Source organism: Rhinopithecus bieti, unplaced genomic scaffold (genome assembly GCF_001698545.2).
Source record: "Rhinopithecus bieti isolate Rb0 unplaced genomic scaffold, ASM169854v2 scaffold_49457, whole genome shotgun sequence".
In the NCBI taxonomy this organism is placed as follows: Eukaryota; Metazoa; Chordata; class Mammalia; order Primates; family Cercopithecidae; genus Rhinopithecus; species Rhinopithecus bieti.
The window spans coordinates 2013859-2035502 of record NW_016820128.1 but is presented as its reverse complement, the minus strand read 5'-3'; positions in this window follow the sequence as shown (position 1 = coordinate 2035502).

Sequence of the window (21644 nt, the reverse complement as noted above, 5' to 3'; positions counted from 1 at the left end):
AGCATCACATCAACACCACCAAGGCTTAACACTTCCACCTTCTGGAACTGTGTCATAAGCCTCACCTGGGTCAGCTTGAGCTGTGCCTGGTGAGAAACACTGCACCCAAATGCTGGAAGCCAAGTCCTTAGGTAGCCTTGGGCAGCAAATACTAAGGTCCTGTGAGTGCTTCTCTGGAAATCTTGCACTCAAGATGCTGGCTTGGCTTGGAGATGTCTGAAATGCCTTCAGGGTCACTGTTGTATTTTCTTGATGAATAGGACCTAGCTCCATTCTGTCCATAGCCAAGGCTTGCTAGCCCATGCCCTTAGACTTCTCTCTCAAACATGTTTTTTTTTTTTCTTAAATACTTTACATAGCCAGGCTGAAAGTTTTCCAAATCTGCTTCTCTTAATTATGAATTCCATCTCTGAATCTTTTCTTCTTTTCTCTAATTTTACTGTAAGTAGGCAAAAGAAGCTATGAAGCACCTTGAGTGCTTTGCTGCTTAGATGGTTCTTCTTCTGTTGTATATCCTAGTTCATTGCCCTTGAATTCTGCCATCCTTAAAGCCCTAGATCAGGGAAGTAATTCAGCCAAGTTCTTTGCCACTTTCTAACAAGGATGGCCTCTATTCCAATTTCCAATACCTTGTTCCTTGCTACTGTCTGAGACCTCATGAAACCTTTACCAACCATATTTCTACCAACATTCTGATCATGACCACTTAAGTAATTTCTAAGAAGTTCCAAACTTTCTGTGCATTTTTTGTCTTCTGAGCTCTCACCAAAACTGCCCTTAACATTCCATTCATGGCAAACTGGGCGTTTCATAGTCCACTCCTTCAGATTCTTCCAGCCTCTACCATTGTTTACCCAGTTCCATAGCTACTTCCAGATTTTCAGGAATTTGTTGTAGTAACAACCTCACTTTTCAGTATCAATTTTCTGTCTTAGTCTCTTTTGTGCTACTATAACAGAATACCCAAGAACAGTTAATTTATAAAGAAAATAAACTTATTTCTCACAGTTCTGGAGGTTTGAAAGTCCAACCTCCAAGGTGTCAGCATCTGGTGAGGGCCTTCTTGTGGCATCATAACATGTCAGAAGGCTCCTCAAGGCAAGAGAGAGAGAGAGAGCAAGAGGGGCCCAAACTTGCTTTTATAACAAAAGTCACTCTCACAATAACTAAGCCCCTCTGCAATAAGAACATAAATCCATTCATGAGACAGAATACTCATGTCCTAATCACCTCTTACTAGGACTCATCTCTCAAAACTATTGCATTGAGGATTAGCTTTCCAACACATGAACTTTAGTGGACATATTCAGCCAATAGCATTGTTTCTTCAGTTCCCAGCATAGTGTCTAGAACAGAGTAGGTATTCAATGATTAATATCACAATTATCTAATTTAAATTATCAAGAGTAACATAGTAATATAAATGTTAATTGAATTTGCAGTAAAGCTCCCTGATAATTTTTCATTATTCTTTTGTTAAGTAACACAGATGGAAGTCAACTTTACTAAGTAAGAGCATCTATTTATCATTCTTAGAATTGTTTCTGAATATAAATAATGTGTTAAGAATAAATGTACAAAGTTTTTCACTTCTAGTTTACTAATGTTTCCAATAATTCTCCATCTCTGTCACTTCATACACACCATGTTGGCCCTCACAATGTATCCTGAACAGGAATCAACTATGGGGGCTCTCTCTACCTCTCTCGATATAACTAAAAGGTTTTGCACATTTTCCTTTTTGTTTGACTTCCAAGCTAAGTCAAATTGTTGAGCTGCATTGGGAAACTTAGAACTCCAAGAACTGCAGACCCCTTCTCTAAAAAGCTACAAAAGCACAACAATCTCTCATTTTCTGGATCTCAAGCAGGTGCCAGAGTTAATAGGAGAAAGAATTGTGTTGATTCTCAGACACTGGCTTCCTGATAGAGATGTTACCACACACGTAAGTGCTGAGTCTTTATAACACATTTGACTCTCTATTCTCTGAGTCTTGTACACTTTATGCTAAATACATAACTGAAGCTTTGAAGGAAAAAACCATGTCTGAGTAGCTGTAGGAAGGCAGACATAAAGCAAACTGCACAGGTGTGTCAACTCTAATGCTACTGCATGAGAAAAATTAGACTACTGATCTGTAAGCTACCTAGTATGTACAGTTGATTGACAGAATATACTAGGGTTTTGCTCAGGACCAAGGACAGTGTAAAACCTCTCTTTAAGCATGTGTGGTTAGAATGCAAAGTTCTAAAATTAACGTTTTTGGGGAAAAGGAAGTTCTTTAAATCCTTTGTGTACGAAACAAGTTTACAACATGTAGTATTTCCTACAAAGTATGTTATTTCTCATTTAATTACACATTTCATCATTTGCCTCAGATGTGCAATTTTCTAAGACATAACTTTAGCCCTTCAAAGTGAATCAGGGATTAACTTCATAGTATTGCAAACTAGATGTTATAGAACCAGATGATTAATGGAAAACCAGAAGTGAGAGTCAACACAAAGCCTTTATGACCTTCTTTACATTCATAGGAATGATTCTGGAAACAGTTCTCCTCTGAAGACTTTATAATTCTTTAGTGAACAAACAAATAAAATTGAGATTTTATTTCATTGTTGGCACAATTTAGAGACTTACGAAATAACGTGCTATGTTCTTAACTCAGCATTTATAAAAGTGTTCCTTTTGCTACCTCCCCTCTAAACAAAAGGACAACAAATAGTTGACTTATATAGTTTTAATATATTACTATCGGGGAAAAATATATACCCTGAAAAAATATGACTCTTTCATCTATATCTTTAAATAGCAATATTTAACACCCAGATAATAAAAATTATTATATGTGCTTACATTTTCTTTATTCCACCAATTGCACTAGTCATGTATATACCCACAAAAATTTAAAAATATATTCATTCCATCATCTGGATCTTGTCAAATGGACAGATGTTTCAGATTAAGTAAACAAATATCAATGTAATTGGTTATTTTTTTATTAATAACCAGTGTTTTATATTTTATAATTGCAAATATATGTGGACCCACTCATATTATATATGCTATATACATATTTGAAAAGGCATATCCTTATACGTAGGTTTAAGTATAACTTGAGAAAAAAATTTTTTTTCTTACAAGATTAGGTCTTTTGATATTTATTGATGTTAATATAACACCAAGAATATAAAAGCAATCAGAGTGAAAGAAATTGTCATCAAATATATTAGGTAGGAGAAAAATGTGAGTATCATACATAGAATTTCATATTTGAAGAGAAGACAAGCTCCTGATGACAGGCCTAGCAATATAGCCATGTGATTTTGAAATTGCTTATAGTCGATTTGGTGAAGAGGGATTTTTTTTTTTTTTTTAGTAGGGGAGGACATCAAATATTTCTAGATTATTTGTTCTCCAGTTTTCTAAGACTTTGAAACTACTGGTAGATGGACACTAATTTATTCTTTAGTTTACCAGCGAGGAAAGCAATCACAAAAACAAGGCTGTAGGTATCTCAGCTTTTACATCTACAATAAACACATGTACAGAACTGTAATCACTAGAATAGAATTCTCATCTGGAACTTTCTGTGACACTGCACTGGGCAAACTTCAACCTCATTTAATGAGAGTTTGAGAGCACAAGTCTAGTTTTTCACTTTCCTCTCATAATTTCAGGCAGAGTTAAGGATTTCAATTTTCCTTTAAAGTAAGATAAGGCAGCAAGTGTAAATCTTGTACGTAGGGTAGCAAAATCAGAAAAGGCAGCAAAGCATGTGGCATTACAGAACACAAAAGATGGATAGCAATTAATATCTAAGTGAAATAAATAATTTTTAAAAAACATCTACTTTAACATAGGTTAATATTATAATAAAATCATCAAAAGCTAGAGTATATTTTTAGTGGACCTTACCTAAGAGCCAATTTTGTAAGCGTAGGTCTTTCCTACATATGAAATTGTTTAATTTCTGTATTTAATTTTATTGACAAAGTCATTAGTAAAGCAAACTAAGTTTTAAAAAATCTTTTCCAAAAAGCTTGCAGTTGCAACAAAAGTAATCCTTTGATCATTTAAACTAGTAGTTGTTTTGCTCCTCTTCTGAGTAGATGTATTTTTTAAAATGAAGAGAATGTTAACAAATCCAATTATATTAAGAGGAAGGAAGAGAGTGAGGCAGGGAGAAACAAGAGAAAGAGAATGCAAAGGAGAAATATAGGATGTTGTAAGGTAATGGTGCTTCATTATTTGTGGTTTGATATCATACTTTACAATTCCTTTCTATCTCCAAGGGACCATGACTTTCTGAGTTCTTGATGGCACCATTAAACAGCTGTGCATCACTCATTCTGAAACAAAAATGCTCAAGCAGGAACACTGGAATTAACTGTGAAGAATACAAATTAGCTAACAGATTTATTCCTTACCCTGACATAATAAACAAATATTGATGGCTTCCTGGTGTGTAATACATCCTTATTTATTGCTTCACAACTCACTCTGAGCTTCTTCATCATTTCTTCAATGTTTCTAAATGGGTGATTCATCCTATACTTCTTGAAATATTAGTGTGTTTACAGTCTTCAGATAGCTCACAGATTGTGTATCATTAATGTAGCTCCACGACAGCTTTCACTGTAGACTGTTGTTCTCTTTCAATTAATATGATTTTTTAACTTTTCAAGGTTTTAAAAAAGAAGAAAATAAATTTTATTTCACAACAATGTTTTGATTATACATAGTGGTATCATCCTTTTAAGAACTTTTAGATTTCCCACTAAATCTTGCATGGCTAAAAATACTAACTGTTCAAAGTAGAAATTAATAATCAAAATAAGTGTCTTTCCTCCTTTTTTGCATAATATCTGAATCCTTCCCTAGTTGGATAGTCAGTTGGAATGAAAATCACCGCAAGAGCTCTATCCATCTTTCTATTTTGAGCAATGTTGCAATTGAAAAAATGGCATTTTCTTTTAAACTTTTTAAAAAGCAGGAATCAAGTTGTTACATTTCTACATTATAAAAAAGACTCAGCACTAGAAATATTTGTTATATTGTTTATCTCTGACTATACATTTCATTTAAGTCAGAATTGCGTTTTTGAAAATAGTACTATGAAGGGATAAAATGACACTGAAGAAAGGTAAAGTGACATACTCCAAAGCATAGAACAAACCAGATTGAGCAATAAGACAGAATTTGGAGTGTACACACACGCATTCTGATAGGCACATACTATCTGTATTTTAGAATCCTAAAGACAGGTGTCTTGGAATAGAAAACGCAACCCTTACCCCCTTCTTTCTCAGTTGTTTCGTGGTTGAACATGATGACTTGGTTTGCTATTAAATTTGTATCCTTTATGGATTACACACTGGAGTCACAAGAAAATCTGTCCATTAATGATAATGGATATTGGATATAAATGGTTGCATTCATAATGGAATTCAACCCTATGTGCTGTCTGCATTAATGCAGAGTACAAACAAAACCTTATTCTTCAATGATGCTGCCTCCAAATTCTCCTTAAATGTGTTTTGCCTTGGAAAAGAAGACAACTGGGTCTGATACAGTAAAAGGTGTGTCAGTCATAATTTGGTTAGAACTCACAGTTTCTATAAATATATAAGCAAGAACTTTATAAAACCTTATACTTGCTAGCAATATAGCATGAATGCTTCTCATAGCAATACTCCAGTTTTGAAGTTTGATGACGCAGGAATATCCCATTGAACTCAGTAAATTTGTACATTATGTTGGAGTGGCACATATTATTAACATTGATAACAAGATGCAGGAAACAGTCAATTACAATGTCTTCTGTAGGAAGTTATCGACAGTCTGAATCCAAATGCCTTTAGATCCAATTTCACTTATGCCAAAAAATAACAACAAACAATAAGATGCTTGATAAGATATTTACACTTATCCTTGTAATGGTTTTTAAACAAACTAAACATGTCATCTGAAGTGATTTCATACCATATATCCAAGGCCCACATTAGGGGAACAGTTATGTTCTGAGGATTTGTAAGAATGCTGTAATGGAAAGAACTAGATTTTGACTCAGAAAATCTGGGCTTAAGACCCAGCTCTACTGTATACTACGTTGTCTGACCTTAGGCAAGCCACATAACTTTTCTGAGCTCTGCAATTTCAACATTTGTAAAATGTAAAATAGAGCAATTCGCAGTGTCACTGTATAAGGAAGTATATATAAAACCCGTCACAAACTATAAAACATATACATGTGTAAATCATACATTTACATTATTAGACAGAATCTTAACATAGATGCATGCAATCTTCGGTACCTTTGTCACATTCCCCATCAGTATGCATTTCCTTCTTCCTAAAAACTCATCCCACTTCCCATGTCATTAGGAAACATAGACATGAATCAAAGACACATAGATATGAATCAGAGAATAAAGAGGAACAAAAAAGATGAACCTTTAGTATCAACTGGAGCATTATATAACACCCAGGAACACTGTTTATCAATAACATTTTACTAGGCTAATTATTTAACTTCTCTAGGTATCAATTTCTTTCTATATAAAATAACAAATGAAACTTTGTAATTTTTGAATAGACTAAAAGTTCTCTGCAATGATAACACAGTAGCTCCCTGAATAATTGGTAGTTATAAATGGGCCTAATTCTTGCTGCTAAGTAATCACTGCTAAAACACATTAATGATCTAAGGTTTGATGTACCTCCCAACACATTTGAGTCATAAAAGCATAGTACAGCAGGTGTTATGATTGCATTTGTGTATGACCTCATTCTTTTAAGGATACTTCTGATTATAGCAACTGAAGTTGTGACCAGACATAAGCTGTGCATGTAATTATTCAAACTTCATCTCCTAGAGTAAAGGTATCCTATTGGGTAATTATTAGACTACGCAATTGCTATATATCTAACACTGATATGTTGTGTATACATGCTAAAAATTGGGGTGATTTTGTTGCTATATTGCTTACTTTAATAATTACACTCCCTAAACACACACACACACACACACACACACAGTGAGAGAGAGAGAGAGAGAACATGTACTTTGCAAGACATGAATAAAGATTACATCCCTTTCAATTGCATTTACATCAATAATCTGACTGTCCTTAAAACAGCCTAATACACTACTGGAGGATATTAGCTAGATGAGTATAGTCTTAAGTTTTGATCTGAGACAAAGTTCCAGCCATCATCACTTATCTAACCCATCCTCACTCTGGTTACAATTTGGGGACAAGCATTTCAACAACTGCTGTGCAGACTTTGACAGATTACTTTCTAAGTTTCCCAACTATTTTTGGGGTAGCTCTATTGTTCCATCAGTTAGGCATGGTGATCGACAATTCTGCTCCAGTTTTCATACCTATGTTGAACCAATTAGGCTTGTTGCTTTAGAGTTATGCTTATACTGCCATGGCTTGACTCAAATATAATCAGAATTTACCTAATCAAGACAATTCATGATGAACACCCTCTTTCAATTCAATCTTCATGCTCATCTTTAGAGAGATTCAGAGCACACACGCTCTAAGGCAATTTCTGTTACAGAGGAAACATCATTCCTTGTGTATGTCCTCAAAATCAAAGATTGCCTTTAAAGTCAAATAAATTATAGATAATATAGCTTGCGTGTTCCCCTGGGAATTGGATCAGTCATTGCTGCTTGTCTTTGAACTTAGTGTAGGTTCCAAACGCCAAGCTACAGACAATATTCCTATATCCATAGCATCTGACTCTGGCAACCATTTCTGACAATCGTCTTGGCAGGCTGCACACTCCCTCCAGGTCTGCTGGTTGTCTTGGTGTCTGCACAGAGCTGCTCTATTGGATAAATTTTTTTTACTCTTTTATCAGCTCTCTAAAATGAGGGTTATACTTTTTCTGGGCCATGCATGAAAGAAACAAGCCTGCCTACTCGTGCACACCACACCAGAGGTTCTGTCTCCAGACTGCCATTTCTACTCATCAAGCTCTGGCCAAAAATCTGCTCTGTGGGCCAAGAGGCACACATCACATTCTGTGCATGTCACATAAATCTGTCTCCTGGCTTTTGGGTCACTTTCCTGTTTGAGACCAGGCAGAGGGCAGCTTGCTTCTCTATTAAATTTAAGTGGTTCTCATCAAAGTGCAGAACCTCTGCTGTGAGTGAAATTAACAGCACATTTGATGCATTGTTGGCACTCTGATAATATGAATTTTTGACCACACAGCAGTGTGAATGTGACTGAAGTGTACATAAAGTAAACCCTTTATGCAAGTTCCCTTCTTGTTGTTGGACAGGATCCATATCTGTCCTGTGAATTAAGCAAAGCACATGAGGTTGTGACTGTAATTATTTTGGTTTTGGATTATAATTTTCCCCCTCACTTTACAGTAGTCAGTATTGTGTTTATTTAGTGGTAACTTAGTACCTAAGACTGTATCAGACCATTTTTTACTGTAAAATTAGTCATCAAAGAGTTCTAAGTTTCTTGTGAGATACATGATGAACACAAATGAAGCAGGTAGAAATTAAGACAAAATGGATTGTAATTAAGGGGAAAATCTGTATTGGCTAATAAAGAATGTTATAGTAGAGAGATATCATTGTAAGCTACAAGAATTAGAAAGGCTTTATTAAAGGTATAGGATTTGAACTGATCCTTGATACTCATCCTTGAGTTGGTAAAGGGTATTGTACTGGATACTATAACAAAGGGTTTATATTCTTTTTTGTTTGTTTGTTTTGTTTTGTTTTTTGAGACAGAGTTTCACTCTTGTTGCCCAGGCTGGAGTGCAATGGCTTGATCTCGGCTCACTGCAACCTTTGCCTCCCAGGTTCAAGCAATTCTCTCACCTCAGCCTCCTGAGTAGCTGGGATTACAGGCATGTGCCACTACATCTGGCTAATTTTTGTATTTTTTTCAGTAAAGACAGGGTTTCTCCATGTTGACCAGGCTGGTCTCGAACTCCCAACCTCAGGTGATCTGCCCACCTTGGCCTCCCAAAGTGCTGGGAGGGGTTTATATTCTTATGAGGTTAAATTCATAACCCCAATGCTGGCCGCAACCAGCTATATTCTCAATCACATTTTCACTTATCTATACCTCTGTCACATGAGATTGCCTACTTCTTTTCAAATAGTACCTGCTGTTTCTAGCCTTTTGCATATGCTCACAGCCCAATGGCCATTCATGAAAGGTTTACTCCTAAGTGATATCCTTACTCCAACTGAACCTTTCTACATGTCTAGATTATTTGAATCAGAATTAATTTATTCTCTTTTTGTAACCAAGCCTGCATTATAAAAATGTTAAGGTGTTTGTTTTGTTTACCTTCCTTTCTCTTTGTCCTTTTCTCCCTCCACAAGTGCTTATTGCTCATAGTCATTTCTGTAGAGGGGAGTCACTAGTAATTGATTAACTTCATATCCTAACCCCAGAGGGCTGCCTGCAAGATTAATGAACTTGTTTTTCTTTAAAGAACAATGATCCTAAGGTCATGCAAACCTCCTTGATGGCATCCAGGAGTTTGATCAGGCTGAGGGAAGAAAACAGCTTTGATCACCTGGGGATCTCACTTCCCACATACCTACCTTACTCCTAAAAGCTCCCAGTTATGTTCAAAGGCAGGTTGAATTTGTGATATTTGTCTCTCCTACTTTCTTGCTTTGGAAAAATCAAATAAGTCTCTGCCCCTAAGTGCTGATGTGTCAGTGTTTGGCTTACTATGTATTGGGTATGCAAAACCAGATTTTGGGATTCTACAACATTTTTATATTTATAATATTCAATAACAATCTTTTAACCCTCCTTGCATTCTCCTTAGTAGGAGATTTCTTTTGGTATTATTTTCCTCTGTCCAAATAATAAGGGGTGTGTGTGTGTGTGTGTGTGTGTGTGTGTGTGTTTCTATTTATTATTTTTATGTTTGGAAAAGTTCGAACTTTCTCTATGAAGGTTCACGTCTAAGTCTATTGAGATGAATTGACAATAGACAGATGAAAAGAAAAAAATGCATACAATACAAATTTTGTTATGTGCATAGAAGCATAGGAGCCATGTGCAATGTATGAGACTCAAAGGTGGAGCCAGATGGTTGAAGTTTTTATATCATCCTGAGGCTACAGAAAGAATAGGAGATTGGGGTTTCCCAGTGGGAGGTGGCATCACAGGTTCTGGAAGAGTGAGGGGAGGAAGGCATGCCAAGCGAAGGCTGTCTTGTTATGCAGATGAAAACCTCTCAGGTAATCTTGGAGCTGTCAGGAGAAAGAATAAACAGTAGCCTGTGGTTAAAGTTTCTCTCTTAGACCTTTAAAAGTGTCAGACTTTTAGTCTCCTTTTCCCATGAGTTAATCTTTCCTAGATCTGGACAAGGCAGATAAGGGGAGTCTCAGAGAAAGCCTGTTTGCATCTGTTCTTCTTTACTTCACTAATGTAGATTTCCTCCACAGATGAAAATCTCTCCCACAAAAAGACAGCTTTTCAGAGCTATTCTAGTGTCTGCAGCCCCTTTGAATAACCGTCTTGAAATATGCCAAAGAAGTAGATTTTGGGGTGAAATATTCCAGTTTCCTTCACATGGAGGATTGAACACTTCATACATATCTGTAAAAAAAACCACTGTCTAAGTGCTAAAAAATTAAGGACCTCTGTTTAAATGATTAATGGCAAATATATGTATATTTTATCTTTTAACCTTTTGCACAGAGAATCCAACTTACTACTCATTTTATACCTACTTCCTTAAACCTGTCTTGAAATGGCCAGAGAACAATGAAAACAGTGAGGCTTGCAAATTGTATTAGGATAAGGCCTTTACCCTTGGTTTTTCCTAATTCAGTTCCATCCTATAGACAGCAAGCAGAAACATTTTTGATAAAGATGGAATTTTAAAGTGTCTGTTTCTAATATCACCAAAACTTTTGTAGTAACTAGTCTTCATGAAGACCTGTTTCCAATAGCAAGCTTCATTTCATCCCACACAAGGTGCCTCCTTTCTGTGGAATGCTCTCTCAAAGAGGCAATTCCTCATTTTGCTTGTGAGACTCACTCATTGGCTATTGGGATCTAACCTGAAATCCTTGATGGATAGATCCTGTCCTCCAAAATCTGGGGCATATCTGAGTTTGCTCTGGAAAATTTTCACTGCTTTGGTGCACTCAAAGTACAACAGATACAAGAATTAAGGGTTAAGCATGTAACCTCTTCCACTGGCTCTCTGGCTCTTTTCAGGCTTGTAGTAGAATCTGTAACCCACATTAAGATAGTAATACCTGCAGCTAACAAGACAAACCTTTTGCAGCTTCAGTTGTAGTTGAGATTCTTGGGAGCTATGACAAAGATACTGTTATCAATATTTTTAAAAAGCCCTAAAATAAAACTACCTTTTGTTGTTGTTAATTTTAAAGAAGATCAAACCAATATAATAAAAGATACAAAATGCACAAGCATAAAACACAAGCATGCACACCCACGGCTTCATCTTAACATTCCTCATTTACCCCTTACTGAGTTGACAAAATAAAGAGGACAGTCCCAGGGTGGTTACTGCCACATCCATCCTAGTTTGTAACTGGGAAAAGCTGCCTGGCAATTGATATATTTTTTCTTGGTGTTCACTCCCTGTAGACTTTAAGGAAAACTCCCAAGGCTCTGTAAACCTTTCATTTACATTTGAAGAATGCTTATGTGAGGAAATCTATAGGCTCATATATGTTAGGGTAGGAAAGGCTCTATGTGTCATTAGGCCAACTGTCATTTTGCAGAGATGAAAACTGGAGCTCAGTGACAAGAGGGATTTGTTCAACGTCACACAACAAGGTCATGACTACCTCTGTCTGGTCTTCCAACTCTAAGCCTGCTGTTATTCTACCATTTCAATGTCTACATTTCCAGAAAATTAAGGAACCATTTGCCTTAAATATTAGTACTGTGGTCTTTATAAAGCTTAGGAGTCTTTTACTTTATACTGTTTCCTGGTTGTACAAATCACAGGATAAGAAGTCTGAGCAGGTTCCTAAATCTATGTGACATTTATTTCTCTGTTGTTCCTCAAAAAATATTTAATTTGGGTTCCATTTCCTCAGGACTTTATTAGGTAACCACTTACTTATCCAGTCTGCAATACCACTCACATCTCAATGACAATGTGTCATATTATCTCTCTAACAAAGCCCTACAGTGACCGTTTCTTAATTCCAAGTTTTAACATCTATTAATATGGGAGTTTTGAGCTGGCAACGTTTCTTTTTTCTAGTTTAATCACACTTGGTCTATTACCATCATATAATTATTAAGTCCCTCCTATATATTAATCCTAGGGATAATGTAGTGGACAAGAGAGCTATAATTCTCACCTGCTGGGAGTTTGTATTCTAGTTAAGGGAATGGGAAATGAGATGGGGGGGTGTTACATTAGCCAAAAATATTAGGGAAGTCTCCTGGTTATGGTGATGCATTTCATTAGCAATCTGAAGAAGGATCACAAAAGAGGCAGCCTCATAACAGACTGAAAGAAGAACATTCTGGAAAGGAAAAACAGTGTCAACATCTTGATCTGGGAGTATGTTGGGTTCCTGAAAGACAGAAGGAAGGCTAGTCATACAGGAACATAGAGCAGTAAGGGATGAGGATGCCGTGGGAGGCAGAGGCTGGATGGTGGAAGAATTTTAAGCCTAGTTAGAAATTTAGGTTAAATTCTTATTGCAATGAGCCGACACTCATTTCAAACAGAAGAGTTGACTGGGTAGATATGCTTTTAAAAGATCACTGTGGTTACTGTGGTGAAATTAGTAACTAAGGAAAAAAGTGAAAGCAGATAATTTATTTAGAAGACGAGCAATCCATTGAGGCATGTCAGTGCCTTAGTCTGGGTTTGTATCCACAGAAGTGGAAAGAAATGTACTGGGTCTTCATATAGTCTAGAGAGAACCAATTGCTGAACTTCTATGCTTAGGGTGGATGTTGTAATTTACTGACATAGGAAAGATTTGCACTATAATAATTCAGATAATTATTTTTTCATCCTGTCCACAGAAATTCATATAACAAATTCTTATTGCATAAGCCACTGCAGATAGTAAAATCATTGTTTATCCAGAGTTCACTGGTTGTTCATGAAAATTATTTTTAAAAAAGATGCCAATTATTAAGCTTTCACTATATGTAATCATTGTGCTAAGCATCTGGTGTAGGGTGCACTTTCTAGTTACTGTCTTTTATCTGCTAAGAATCCATTTCTTCCCTCTTTCTAATAACTTCCTGATTATAATCAGGAGTGGACACAGGGCCCTCAGTGAGACAACTGAAGTCCTTTCTTGGCATTTGTAATGCTAAAGTTTACAGGGATAATGAATTCTTTCTTGTTTTGAAAGCCCCTCGTTTCACATATACAAAGGCTGAGAAAATAAAGCTGACATTTATTAAAATGTGGAAATTAGGAGCTCAGGAAAATGATGTTGCTGCAGTTGAGTTCAGAAATACCTGAAGTCTCAGTTGGGAGTGGTGGCTCACACCTGTAATCCCAGCATGTTAGAAGGTTGAAGTGGGAAGATCACTTGAAGCTAGAAGTTCAAGACCACACTGGACAACATAGCAAAACCCTATCTCTAAATTAAAAATAAAAAATATAAGCAGGCATGGTGGTGTGCACCTGTATTCTCACCTACTTGGGAGGCTGAGGTAGGAGGAGTGCTTAAGCCCAAGAGTTTGAGGCTGCGGTGAGCTACCATATATTTCAGCTTGGGCTGCAGAGCTAGACCCAATCTCTGTGGGGTAAAAAATATACCTAAAAACTCAGGAGTTTTCTGGAATCCTTGAATCCTTTCTTTGACCTGAGAGCTTTCCCAGTTTCATTTCCCTAGCCAAAGTCACCTTCTCCATCTGCTTTTTTTTTTTTTTTTTTTCTTGTTTAAGATGATTCAAGTTGTCTTTCTATGCCAGCTGAAAGAGGCGGGGCAAATATATCTCAATTCACCCTGCAGCACCTTGTTCAACAGGAATTATCCAAATTCACAAAACAAGAAACAAAATTTAAAAGGCTAAGTAAGTTATCTAAGATTTGTATAGTGAATCTAACCTAACATTTATGTGGTGAGCCACGTTCAAAATTTTGTGTCACTCTGTGATTAGAGTCCATGCTGCCAATACCTGAACAATATTATACCCCATATGCTAGGTGAAAGATGCATGTGTGTGTAGTGGTCAAACAAAACTCTGATAGACATAGTTTTTGTCTTCAAGGATATTAAAATGTTATAACAAAGCATGTACATAATAATAAAGGGAACATGAAATAATTGTTACAATAGAGAACAATGAGAGTGAAGAGGAAGGATGATTAATTTTGATCAGGAGATAAAGGGAAGGTCTTTGAACTAGATCTTGAAAGAAAAATAGGCCATTTGTTATAACTTCTGTGTGTATGCAAATCACCTATTATATAGTTGCTTTGATTCATCTCATAAATTCATCCATTCTTTGTGGTTCAGATAAAGATTTTTCTGCCAAATATGTTTGTTTTACATAATATGGCCTACACACTTGAATCTAAACGTTATGTCTGCATATCCCTATTGAAACTCCAGCAAGCAGCTACTCAGCTCAGTTGATCCATGGAAATAAGTGAAAGAAAAGCCTACTTTAATTCAAGAACAAATTAAACTTATAACTATCAAAGCTGTGCTTTATTCTGTACTGGGAGTTGAAATCTCAGTTCCCTATAGACCTTCACAGATATTTTTCCCACAGCAAATTCTTTGTTTTAGCTTCCACTACTAATATTTTCTCTTTGTTTTAGTTTGGATTCTCATTTTCTCTCCCATCCCTTTCCCATATCATGCTAATAATTTTGACTTACTTGAAAACTGCTTGTAGATAGCACTACTTTTGCTCATGTATACTATTATTTTCTGCTAAAGAGGGAGTGAAGCATTCATGAATGAGACTTATCTGGATTTTTTTATTCCACACTCGACAGTTTACAATGTTTTCCAACATTACCCTTACAGGTGATTTTTTTTTGTTTTTACATTTCATAGTAGTTGGTGATAAATCCTCTTGGAAGAGCCTACACATTTTATATTGCCTGTGGCTTCCTAGTAACACTGTTTTTGTCCACAAGTTTCCGATTCTCCTGAGAGGAAGTAATGTCAGGATATGAATTGCTTCTGGACTTTCCGAAAGATCACTACCTGAAGGAGAAGAGTTCATACATTTCATATCCTGATTTATCTTGCCTCCACGTTCCATCTGGCTTTTTACTACCCTTCCTCTTCTCAGCCTTTGCCGGGTTTGAACTCCCTCTATGCTTTCATTCTCATTTTGTATAATATCACATTATCATATAAAATAAGTATTCTCCTCTTTTTCACATTAAGCCCAGCTAAAAGACACTTTGAAGACAGATTCCTAATAAGAATTAAAAAAAGGACATCGAATGGCATCCAGAATTTCCCCTAATGCGTTGCCTATCACACTTTCATTTTGTTATCAATTTAACACGAAAAGCATGCACAACTAGGCTGTTCTAAAGTTTCATTAATAATATTTGGTGGTTGTGAGTTGGCCTATAAAAGTTAATATGCCTTCCAGGGTTTCTTAGCTTTCTTACTTTCTTTGCTGATTGCACAAAAAATCCAGTCATTTTTATAGCTCTATATCATTGCAAGGAAATAGAAAATAATGGAAACTGGGTTACTCTGGATTCTTTTTAATGCATAATTACAACCTAACCCTTCTAGTAATTATTTACAAATCCTTCAGAAATGATTCTGAATCTTATTATCAAATTATTCAGAAATTCTACTGCAACTGACCAATCTTTATAAGTTTAGCCCTCGTTTGCCATGAAGACCTTGACATGAATGTCTCTTCATTGTCAGTGGGTAGAAAACAAATACTCTCTAAAAATAATTCACTTATAAATCCCACATAAAAGATTTATTTGGTAATCAAACATAGAGGGAATGTAAAGAAAGACACTCACATACTAGAGTTACCTTTGACTTTCTCCTCCTCCTAGCTCATTCCACTCAGTATTTAACACTGTCTAGTATCCATATTATGCCACTAAGAACTTCCTGGTCACCCCACCTAGATGGCTTAAATTTCCTTCTTTTGAGTATCTGTTAGATCCTGTAAATACCTCAAAAATAGAATCTGGCAGGATGACATTCTCTATTTAAACACCTTTCTCTTCCAAAGATAATGTAAGTACTAGAGGGGAGGAATTGGGTTTTATCTATTCATTTTGAGGTAAGTTGCTGACTTGAACTGGCTTATTAATTTCTCACGTGATGTTTGTGTTATTAATTCCATTTTAAAGAGAAAGAAATTAAACTTTGAGACTCAACTCAGAATCTACACAGGTAGTAATAGCAGGAATAAAATATGAACCCAGGACTGTCTGACTTCAAAGTCTATACATCATCTACACAGTGTTCCAACTATCAGAAATCAGAAGGATAATGCTACTCTGGGCTGCGTCTGACCTGAAGAAATGAGGTGTTAAAAATAAGCCTAGATATCTGATAAAATATTTGAACCTAGAATTTATGGAACTCTAACCATTCTATAACTTAAAAATACAAAGTATTAATTTCAAAGTTGGCAAAGATTTTGAATAGCTATTTCACCAAAAATAACATGTGAGTGGTAATAAACATGTTTTATGTTTTTGAAACATAATGAAGCAAATGAAAACAAGATATCCTTTATATCCACTAGAATAGTAAAATCAGAAAGAGGAAATAACAAGTGTTGATGGGGAAGCAGAAAAACCGGAACCATCATACTTTGCTGTTCCTAGGAATGTAACATGATACAGTCACTTTGGAAAACAGTTTGGCAATTTCTGAAAAAATATGCATAAATTTAGCAGATCATATATTTTTAAGAATCTATATAAAACAAATGAAAAAAGATATTGTTTACATAAAGACTTGTTACTGAATATTCACAGCAGTGGCATTGTTCATAAAAGCTCAAAACTGGAAACGATACAAATGTCCGTGACTGGTGAATAAATAAAATATGGTATATCCATATAACAAAATACTATTTTAATATTGAAGGAAACAAAATACTGATAATATTTCAACATGAATGGACCTAAAAAAATATTCTAAATGAAAGAAGGCAGATACAAAAGTTGATATATTGTGTGACTGCACTTATATGAGATGTTTATAAAAGTCAAATTTATAGAAACCAAAAGGAGACGAGTAGTTGTTTGAGACTGGATTGTCTGAAAACAGGTACAAAGGAGTTTTTCAGGATAATGAAAATACTCTAAAACTGGATGGCACAGTGTATTATTAAATCATGTGCTTACCATGGTGAATGTTATGGTATATAAATTATGCTTCAATAAAGCTTTAATATAAATAAGTAGAATTTTGGATAATCTACTTTTTATGAACCTTTTGAACATAACTCTGCCCGTTTTTAGTACTAAATCTACAGAAGTCCTTCCCAGCAAATCTATTGAATTCACTCAGCTTGCAAACCTATATCTAATTACTGTTATAACCAGGGTTAGGCAAATTCTTTCTGTAAAAGGACAAGTAATTAACATTTTAGGCTTTGTGGGTCAATATGCCTGTTGAAACTACTGAATTCTGTTATTGTAGAGTAAAAGCAGTCACACATAGTACATAAATGAACAGGTGTCCACTGTGTACCAATAAATCTTTATCTACAAGAACAGTCAGTGAGCAGGATTTGTTCCATGAGCCATCTACAGTTAATACCTGCTATGGACTAGTAATCTCTGGTCTTCTAGTAAGATCTGAAGTTGCAGATTTCAGAGACATACCCAGGTAGTCTAATTCTAGAGTCCACACTTTTCTTAATCACTATGCTCTACTGTCTCCAATCATAAATTGATACCAAAATATATTTGAAGAACAAACTGGTTTCTGGTTTGTTCCCCTCGGGTTAAGATGAGTTCCTTCATTCAAGAAGCTGAAAAGACACAGGCAGACTACTGTGATATCTGCAAATTCAAATCGTGTGCTATTTTCACTTGAAACTTATAGCACTTAACACATTTAACATTTTAGTTAACTGAGCTTTGTTCCTGATTAAAGCAGTTTTAAATTCTCTGTTAAAAGGAACATTAAGTTGAATGTTTTAAAATGTGATTTCAATCGTTAGTTAGAATTGAACTGTCTTCAACATCTTTAGATCAATCTTTCCCGTGACCGTTTCTGTCATATTATACCTTAATGCCAAACACTCTTCATCTGTGGGTATGTGTTATATATAACATATTCCAAAACAGTTATTTATTTTGCTAGTTCCAGGATGAATTAAATTCAAGAATACCATTGAAATGCCGATTTATTCATTTTGTTTACCAAATGTAATTGGGGCAGATACTTTGCAAGTCACAGAGGAAGTGAAGCATTTCTAATTCAACAAGTTAATCCTGTGATTTGAGGGATTTGAGGAGAAAGGCAGGAACTGTTTAATGCACTGCATTAGTAAGACAAGCATCCATGAAAATAAAAGGCTTTAAAAATAGTTTAAACACAATATTAAAATAAAAAGCAGAGAGAATTATTTCAGAGAATGTTAGACAGAACCAACGTGGGAACCCATAGGATATAGTTCCAATCCATACTTTTTGTTAGTACTGAAGCCTACTGCCCCATTATGGTTAGATAGGAGACTGGCGTAACTCTGTGCTCACCGGAGAAGCTCATTTGTGAATAATAAATTATGCTAATACTGTAATAATGGAAATTTATTGAATATCCCCTATATGCCAGCTCAATTTTGCTAGAGAAGTGAAAGGGAAGTTGATAAAACAGGGACTAGTATCTTCAGTCATCTGTAAGCTTCCATTATTTGCTTCAAAAAAGTTGTTTTGAATCTAAATCAAAACAGGAAGTGTGGTGTAATGGAAAATACACTGCAATTACAGCCAAGAGATTTGAGTTGTAATCTTCTAATCTTAAATATGCCAATTATCATTCCTAGGGATAATTACCAATAAAAGTATTTTATTTTTTAATGTAAGACTTAGAATGAGTGATATCGAAAATTCTTCATCGATTTGTCATCCCAGGATTAGAATGTATATGTCATTTTTAACCAAACTTCAAACATATGCTTTGACAGACTGTGTTGTTTTCTCCAGAAACACTTGGGAAGCTCTATATAAGATGAAAAAGTTTTTTCAACTCTTCTTATCATATTGTTTTTCTGTGTACCCATAGGAAAAACCAACTCTTTATTGGCCATATTTACAGTATCTTTTAAAATGTGTAATCCCAGCCTTGCCTTTTCCCTCTCCTCACTAGAACTGATGGTTAAATATGAGGAAATAAAATTTCATGTTTAAATATTAACCTTGGGAAAAGAATTCATCCTGCTAAATAATATCACAATGACTTTGGAAAAGAATTTTGATTGATCTATGGAAATATTAATACTTGTGAGTATTTATAATCATAGGAATTATTAACACTTATGAGTATTTATGACCATAGGTTGTAGGGAAATTATCATGCTTAGGAAAGATGAGTTATTTCAAAATAGATTAACACAGAACAGAAAGAGCCTTAGTACATTGTCTTAGTGTTCCCTACAACAAAAATTTTCTCTTTTGCATCTAGAATCTTAATTATAAAGAGTACAAAAATATCATTCCTTATTAAGGACTACCTTGAATTATGTAATAAAGACCTTGTCTGTATCCCAAGTGCCCCTGTGTGAATTGCATTGAGCAATTAATTTCATAAAAGTTCAACCACCACAAAATGCTCTGCTGGCTCAGGGGATGTCAAAGTCACCATGACAGATCCCCCCTCAACCACCCTATGTAGTGCCGTTATGATTAGACATCAGCAAAAAGAGAACGTGTAAACTAGAGCATACACAGGGTGATCTGGGGATGTGACATTTACCACAGTTTTTCTTACAAATTCTCAAATCCCAATTTCTTGTTGTTCATTTTAGTCAAAAAATGTACCACCTTGGCATTCCACTTACACTTTTGTATGAAGAAAGCAGTGCTCTTTATTAAGGAAATGTCAACTGTATTCATGCTAGTGTCAAGAGAAAAACTTCAGGTTCAATGACATTAGAGTCTTGTTATTGGCTTGAGTGTCTTTGGAATCTATAAATCTTTTCACTTTTGTTTTAGAGCATTGGGCTCAGAATACAGAAAATGCTTGGGACAGGAGCACAGAAAGTGTAGGAGAAACAGAAACTAATACAACAGATTTCATGAGTGGCTTGCAAGTTGCTTTCCTTCTAATTTCCTTCTCTTTCTGCTAACTTTTTATTTGACAACATCAATAAAGTTCTGCAAATAGCCTTTCTTTGAACACTTTAAAAATTCTATTTCACAGCCCCTTCAACGAAGTACAGTTTCTATCTTTGTTTGCTCTATTATTATTATTATACACTAGCACAAGTCAAGATTTTTCCAGAACCTTGCCACATAATCAAATTTCAGTATCTAAAGACCCAGCATTCACACTATTCCAGTTGTCCTCTTCTCAACAGACACTTTGAGAAAGCCATCAGCAGTAGGGCATTTATTTTATTTTTTCCTACACCTGTTCACTGTTAATAAAGTTGCTATCTTTGGGGCCAAAATGCTTTCTTTTACTATCTAAAGTAATATTTTCCTTCTACTCTTTTGTAAGAAACAAACTAGAGAATTCTTTGTGGGATCAGACTTATTAAATAGTTCTTAGTTAGGGAAGAAAGAAACAAATTCCATTTCCAAAGTGAATTTTAGGCTAAAGTCATTTAATAAACTTACATCTGAAGTTTTGAATGTATTCAGAATTACGAGCTTGAGAAAATTAGAGACCTTTGTAAGTATCTGTTGAGCATTGCCCAATTTGAAAGTGTCTTCTGAAAATGAATGAGTATATGAATAAATAAATAAATAAATAAATAAGTAAATAAATAAATAAAACTAAAATTCAGAAAAGTAAATATCTCCCAAACCCCAGTTCTTTGAAAGTAAGCCAGCAGCACTTGATGAAGAGGTCACAGGAAATATAAAGTGGTTTTGATCAAAAGGCCTTAACGTTCCCCTAATCTTGGCTAAATTTGAGACAAATTTCTTCCTGACTTGAGGCTTCTGACCTCTGCTTCTTAGAGCATTTAGTTTAGAAAATTTTAAATTGTAAATTATTTATCTGGTCCTTTGAGATGCAAATCCTCTCCCAGCCTCCTGCCAGGTTTATAATCCAGGAATGCTTTTACCTGGGCCCTCTCTTTGTGTGTGTGTGTGTGTGTGTGTGTGTGTGTGTGTGTGTTTCCCCATAGATTTTAGATTTTTTTTTTATTTCCATAGGCTTTTGGGGAACAGGTGGTATTTGGTTACACGAGCAAGTTCTTTAGTGGTGATTTGTGAGATTTTAGTGCACCTATCACCCAAGCAGTACACACTGAACCCGATTTATAGTCTTTTATCCCCCATCCTCTTCGCAACCCTTCCCTCTGAGTCCCCAAAGTCCATTGTGTAATCTTATGCCTTTGCATCCTCATAGCTTAGCTCCCATTTATGAGTGAGAACATACTATGTTTGATTTTCCATTCCTGAGTTACTTCACTTAGAATAATAGTCTTCCATCTCATTCAGGTTGCTGTGAATGCCATTAATTCATT